Source organism: Crinia signifera, chromosome 9 (assembly GCF_055691185.1).
Source record: "Crinia signifera chromosome 9, ASM5569118v1, whole genome shotgun sequence".
In the NCBI taxonomy this organism is placed as follows: domain Eukaryota; kingdom Metazoa; phylum Chordata; class Amphibia; order Anura; family Myobatrachidae; genus Crinia; species Crinia signifera.
Window position 1 is genome coordinate 7,090,614 of NC_139225.1, and position 7,646 is coordinate 7,098,259.

The 7,646-nt window shown below is 42.9% G+C and overlaps 1 pseudogene; it reads right to left on the reverse strand.

Moving 5' to 3' along the window:
• Positions 1–5,685: 5,685 nt before the first annotated feature.
• On the reverse strand, positions 5,686–5,804 carry LOC146039918 (5S ribosomal RNA; annotated as a pseudogene).
• Between the last annotated feature and the right edge of the window lie 1,842 nt (positions 5,805–7,646).

Consider the following 7,646-nt stretch of genomic DNA (forward strand, 5'->3'; position numbering starts at 1 on the left):
GGCAAAGGAATTCCAACAGCGCTCACAATATCTCCTGTTGAATCCCAACAGTCACAATCCTGAAGGTAAGTATTATAGCCATGGTTAGGCAATATAGAGAGGGATAGGCTGTGGGTGGCGGGGGATAGGCTGCAAGAGGGGAAGGGTTAGGGTTAGGCTTGGGAGGGGCAGGTTAGGAGAATGGTTAAAGTACGTAAAATGTGTTGGGATACTGCTCTTGGTATTCTGGCTGTCTGGATCCTTTACCCAACCCAAATACATTGTCCACTGGTTAATATTTGTGCTGAAGGCCCTGAAAAGCCAGGAAAAGAGCAATGTACAGCTATGGAACATACAGTGTAAGGCAGCAGGATTCTGTAGGACAGAGACAGGGTCTTAGCATACTACCAGGAAGGAGCAGTGGGTAGAGTCCAAAGCATTGTTCTAGACTTCCTAGCATCACAGGGAAATCCCCGGGGGTTTCAAAAAGCTGTGGCTGGGGAGTAGATGCACACCCAGGGGTGGCACAGTAGGGGTACCCATCAGGAATGACTATACCTGCATCACATAGATGTCCAAGCCATGGTAATCAGAAGGGCTGCACCAGATGATGGAGTGGGGGTGTTATCCAGGAGCCAAAGGAGGTTAGTGACGGTGGCTCAATGAGTTCTTATACTTGTTAGCCAGGAGTTCTCCAAAGGTGGTGTCAGGAGATTGGGATGTCCCACACTGGAGGCACTGCATCCGGCAGTAAGGGAGACCAGACATTATGGTCTACAGAGATGGACCTCCTCCTGGTCAGGCAATGGAGCCTTGGGGTTCTGGCTAAGTAGAGGAGGTGAACGAGCCTGCAGACAGTTTTAAAAGGCCACTAGGGGATGAAAGAACTCTACAACCGCACTGGAGCTGAGGTAAGATGAGGTATGGCTACCAAACCATGCCACATGGTTTACTTTTACAAACTTACTGTTGTGCTCTACTAATCTGCGTACCCAGTGTAAAGGCCAGGTTGGTCCCCAAAGCAACCCTCTGTGTTTTATTTTTGTATCTGGCTTTGTATCTGGCTTTTGGTAAAACCACCCTCACAAGTTTTGGTTGCTACAATTGCAAAAAATAGCAAAATTATTTGGACCTGTGTTTGATCATACAGTATTATTAACCACAATGACATTCACTTCCAGTTATTTATTTCCTCTGAATTTTGACCACATCACAGCTCACAATATTTTCCCCCAATATTGGCACAAACACACTGCAGTTATTTGTCTTTAGAAATGTGTTGCAGATTAGTAATGTATTAGAGAAATAACCAATAAAAATGTTTGTATATGTGAACAACATGGACATAAGTAGATATAGTGAAAAGTTCACATTAAGGCAGTGGTTCCTAAACTGTGTGCCCTGGCACCCTGGGGTGCCTAAGCACAATCGCAGTGCCCCGGTTTGGTGTTCCAGGACCAATAAAAATTATTTATGGTCAATATAATAGGCAGAAAGAATGCTGGTGGCTTCCAGTCAAAAACTATGTGTACAAATAAGTAAATCTTGTCCCTCACCCTCATAACTGAACCTAAGGATGACACAACTTGCCGTTAACATTTATTTAGATACCCCAGGGCCAGGGTGCCGTGATTAAAAAAAGTTTGGGTGGGAACCACTGCATTAAAGGGCATGCAGCTCCAAATTCGATGATCAATATGTCAGCACTGAGAATAAGGACAGTGCAGGTCACAATACAGATCTGTTCATAATGAGATTCAAAGCATTATATCTGTAGTGCATCAGTGCTCATTAAAATGTCATATGCTAAGATTTTACAGATACAGAAAGGCTTGCGTAATCATGTACCGGACTGCTATACAATTTTTTTGTGATGTTACTCAGCTTGACTGAAAAATGACTGCTTAGGAGTCTGTTATCAGTTACAGTTACATGTGCGCATTGCGTTTAGCCCCTGTTTATTTCTGAGATGGTCCCTCATAGATTTGGCATAATAGTCTAAGGGAAATGTGTAATAGGGTGCGAAAAGCCAGAGGTGAGGGGTTTTTCCGAGAATAACAGTCCTACAGCCCCTAGGTAAAAACCGCCATCATAACAATAAATACTACACCTACCCCACTTCACAATCATTGTACCAGAGGGAAAATCTGGTATGTGGCTTCCTGTGATCATTGGACCTGCATATATCGGAAGTGCATCCTGCATGGATTGGTGACATTCAGATACCCCTCCAGAAATCCTGCATTTCTCCCGATTGTAATACTAACTGATGAATGCTACATCAAAGCTAACTAGTTGCTAAGGGCTCCCAACATTCTTTATGTCTCAATTGGGATTCCTGTGTGCAGGCCCTGAAAAGGGGTGTTGCTTAAGAGAAGGGGTGTGGCTTCACAGAAAATCTGCTCCCATTTTCGGTACTGTGTCCTTCTGTCTCTTGTGAATATACACTGTGTGCAAGGGGGACTCCCAACAGTCTCCCCCCACTGCCGGCACCAGGTGGGACCGCCCCACAAAAAAAAGGTTCTCTGACGAAAATCAGGGAAGTTGGGAGGTATGTTATGGGCAACGTCTCCCGTCATCCACTTTTCCAACCCCTTCCAGGGCCGTCTTTTCGTATGGGCTTAATGGGCACTTGCACTTGCCCAGGGGCCCCATGTGTATAAGGGCCCTATGCTGATAGCCGAGGATCCCCTTTTTCCAGGGATACCAGAATTTTGAAAATCGGCCCTGGGGAACTGGAGATATCCAACTTCAAAGCAACAGTCCACACCCAACCTGTTAATTGCAATTCCCAGTCATATTTCTCAGGTTCTCTCTGACTTACAGTTTTCTGTATATTCCAAAAGCTGCGACTCTTCCCTTTCTGTCCACACTAGCGGCTTGTCTCTATCATGCCCAGAACCAGAGATATCAGCCTTTCAGCAGCCGGTCCCTGCTCCAGCTCCATACATCTGGTGTACAGTTTTATATTTTTGTCAATGGATTGCTCTGGCTCCTGATCTCTGGTCCCCAAGTTCCCAGCACCTCCTGAAAGTTGGGACTCTAGGTTTTTATACTATTGAAGGCTAAGAAATCTATTTCCAGATAATGGTGATATCTGCAGTCAAACAAGCTGCCCTTCCACCAGAAAATGACGAATATTAAGCCCACTCCATTATCCAACCGTCCCCTGTGTATAAAACACCCCCTACATCCCTGGAAGTCATTTACAAGGGACCCTTCATTCAGCTCAGTGCCCCCTTCCACACGTTAGTGTTCTCCCTCCCACCACCTGTGCAGTAAAGGAGTAATTAGCAGAAGTTACGGCTCCAGGTCCTACATGTTGAATGGAAGATAGAGCACCACCTGCCACTCGTGGGACATCAAAGCTGCTGCTGATAGCACCCCCCACCCCTAGGAGCGGAGAATGGGTAAGGGCCCCAGTGCATTGCTTTGCCCAGGGGCCCACACTGCTGTTAAGACGGCCCTGACCCCTTCATTTGCTATTTGTTTTTCTACCTTTTAAATTTACGTTTTAAGAGTTAAAATAGTATTTTTAAATACGGTACCACAATCCCTTGAAGCATTGGCTGTATAAGACACCTGCTCTTCCTTTGTAATAGACTGGGAGGCTCAGCCAGATATAATCAAAACGCAGTTCTGCACATCAGGAATTTAACATAACCTTATGGTCTGTGTACAGTGTGAGGAGCAACCAAGCCACAGGTCTTAGTTTCTAGCCATCTAATCCTTGGTGCAATTAATAAGGTAGGCAGCTTGCTATTGTGTCTAGTATTTATAGACATTCAGTGGTTTACACCCCCCTGGAGAATGAGATTCCCTTCTTAGTGGATCAATGACCTGGAACGTATTGAGCCTTTAACTGACTTACATGCAATCCCTGAATCTTGAGCACCAGACCAGAAATCAAATAAAGAACAATCACGTGTTTTAAAGGTGAAATGGTTCAGAAAGGACTCTTCAGTTTTGTGTAGCTGTAGCTGGCCCTTAAATATTACAGTTTCTTTATTATTTTATTTTTCGTAGCAGCCCGGTAGGGCCAAATAGTTACATTCCCATTGTGCAACAAGGATTAAAATTTCAAAAACGAAAAATAAATCACAAAGAAAAAAAGATGAGCATTCAGTAGATCTACAGTATACTGAATGCATTTCACTATGTATCGTTTATACATGTGGATATAAAGAATGGGGGAGCGCTAAATGTATTGGATCAATTAGGTATTACAATAATTAATAGCATTTTATTGATAAAAAAGGAATTGATATAAGAATAATACAAATTATATAAAAAATAACATATAAAGTAATAATAATAGCAAGTGAATTATGCAATATTAAGCTAATAAATGGACATTTAAAGGTTGTATACTTATTTTGTGGATTCCCCCTTGTTCTTGTAAAGCTCTGTGAAATAACAATTGCTCAATTCCCCGGTAGGATCCGTGTAAGGTGGTAATTAAGGGAGTCCATAAACCTTGCAGGATTTTAAATAACGCTGGAGGGTATTGCAGTCCTCAGATTAGAGGAGCATCCTCACGATGTTGCGATATTTGTAATCCACAATAGGCAGGTGGTGGTGTCCCAAAGCTGAGGAAAAATTGCAGGAGAATTTCTTTCTAAAAATACCCCTTTTCTTCATCGTTTATACTTGTACTGTAGGTTTTACTGTTTATTATTGATTGATTATATACTTCTGAACAGTTTCTTATGTAGTGCAGTATAGTCCATTGCACTTTACAAATGAAATAATAGGTTCTAATACAGGGTGTGACACTTGCAAAAATGATGTTAGGAGGAGGAGTCAGCCGTAGAAGCGATATCAACGGCTTTCAATTAACTGATTCAAACTGGCAGGGGAGGAGGGGTGCCCCCTTGGGAGCAGCAGCCCGGCGTCAGATGACAAAAAACAGTGATAGAACAGAACTATGGTACTAATTCAGACCTGTTCTCTAGGCTGCATATATTCGAAGCTTACACATCCGCTCGCATGCAGCGCCACACCATCGAATAATGTTTCCTCCTTTTAGGGTCCCCTGCATCTGCCCCCCCCCCCCCCCCCTAATCAGTGAACTTGCTAAAGGCGTTCACTCCGGGGGTTTTCTCATGAGCATATTCGTGCTTGTGCCACCATCGGCTGGGGAAGCGGCACCTGACAACTGAAATAGGATGACATGGGAAAGGTTGACATGGTCACAAGTTCGACATGAGGTAGACAGTGCAGTGTGAAAAAGGGATTGTTGTCTTGTGTTTGCTGGAGGAGCAAACCAAGGACAGTGAACGCTTTGTGGGCGCACTCTTTACATAATATCTTAAATGTATAGTGGAATTAATTTAAAATTTAACTTTTAATGAGAACCGCTTAAAAAAGTGGGGCGCAATGAAAATAAAGCATATAATGTTGGTGGTTTTGTTGTGTGGTTGTCTTTTATTGATATTAAATACTATCATCCAAATACAACATTTTGGACCACACTTTTTTATATATATAATTTACTGCATGTGATCAACACAGGTATGTAGACCTGGGTGACAGTAGGCCGCAGAAATGAGTTGATCCCCTGGGATGAGGATTAATTTATAGGGGGATTTTAGGCTACCCCACGTCACTAATCAGGGAAATTTGGTTACTAATAGTACGGTTTTAGAACACTGATAGTAGGCGGCTCCAAAGCTGCTTATCTGGTGATCGCGCAACCCCAGATGGATAATACCACACCTGGACTTCACCAGGGGTCTCCCACCTGGATACTGCCCAGGCCCTTCACTGCTTGGCTTCCAAGTTCGGAAGGGTTTTGGGCAGACCAGTGAGGTATGGTGGTATAATGGGTAGGGGTGCAAATCACAGACAGCTGCTCCAGTTAACTATCAGTATCACATATAATTGCACAGAAAAATATTCGTAGAATACCCCTCAAGACTTTAGTGACACATTGTAATTAAGTGGATGGTACGAGAATGGATAATATATCACAGTGCAGACATATACATGGTACCTTGATGCTATCAATTAAATATAAGGTAACAATATTGGGCTGATATCGCACAGTGGATTTGATCAAGGTCAAATATGCACAGTTGCACTTATGAAAAACAGTTCATCTGAGTTGTATTGCCACGGTTGAGTCACAAAAGAAAACAGTACACAAAGGTTAGTCACAATGTATCAGTGTGACAAAAAAAGAACATTGGGGCTGAAAAATGTCTGTAGCAGTTACTGATACCTGTAGGCTGACCACAGTGGTTTAGGGTTCTAACACTGTGGTTGGCTGGATGGTATTGAGTTTGAGTTACTCCAATTTAATCTGATTCACCCAGCAGTATTTTGTGGCTATCTTAGTTAGAAGTTGGTGCGCTGTAAAGTATGCAATCAGAATCTCTCTCACATATCTGAGTCAATAGCATAATTAGCACAGTCAAGGTAGAGTGGGTGAATATTAGGGGGAGCAGCGCTCAGAGGCAATGCCGTCCGAGATTGCCCCTGTACCTGAACCTGCTTTTGATCCCTGCAGGTAACTTGAATATCCTGCGCAGAGCTGCGTTGTAGGGGGGGGCTGAGTGACGTCCGTCTCAGCCAGCACCGAGCACCGCTAGGAGTCCTGCGGGGAGCTGGTCAGGGAGGCTTGCTTGGAGTCGTCCTGCTGTGTGTTCAAAGTGGGTGACGTGGGGGGCCGCTGTGGACACGTGTTTCGCCTACGACAGGCTTCGTCATGCAGCGCACCACCAACACCACAACTACTAGCATCAGCCCAAGTAGTTTTTATGTTGGTTATAGATCATTTATAACATTAAACCACCTTAATTTCAGCTGTAGCGGGTCCACTCCTCCCTTTTTCTAGACAGTGCAGTGTGTAACCGATGTAACAATGGGCTAGCTCCATCTCAGAATGGTGGTAGCCCAGGAACATGAAGCGATGCCGCTCGATGTTAATACATCAGGCAGCTTCGCATTCCCCATATGGCAGAAGTTCAGAAGAGATTGTGGCAGGGATCGGAGATGGAAGTGATACTTGGGACCTTATTCTGGTCCATGCGCATCTTTGCAAATTTCTGAGCTTGTGCATGCGCCGTGTGCGAGCAGCCACGGTGAACAGAGTCAGGTGCTGTCACCCACCAGTGTTGGCGGGGGTGTGGTGTGGCGGCAAGTAGTCATGCCCATGGGAACACTGGGCGTTCTCATGCTAATGAGCTGATGATGCGGGTGTCAGAGGCAGGCAGCTGACATCACCAAAAAAAAGAAACAAAGAAGAAAAAAAAAAAGCAAGAACCAAAGAAGAAAGAAATATAAAGAAAAAACAAGAAATAAAGAAAAAGAAAGAAATAAGAAACAAAAAAGATGAAATACAAATAAAGAAATAAAAACAAAAACAAAGAAAAATAATGACAAAAAAAAACAAGAAAGAAAGAAAGAAAAAAGAAAGAAAAAGGAAGAAAGAACAAGACAAAAGAAAAGCAAACAATAAACAAAAAAGAAAAATGAAAAATAAAGAAAAAAACAAAGTAAAAGAATGAAAAAGAAAGAAAAAACAAGAAACAAGAAAAAAGAAAAATAAAGGAAAAAAAACAAGAAACCAAGAAAAAAAGAAAAAGAAAGACAAAACAAGAAGCAAAGAAGAATGAAAAAGAAAGAATAAACCATGAACAAAGAAAAAGACAGATAAAATAAAA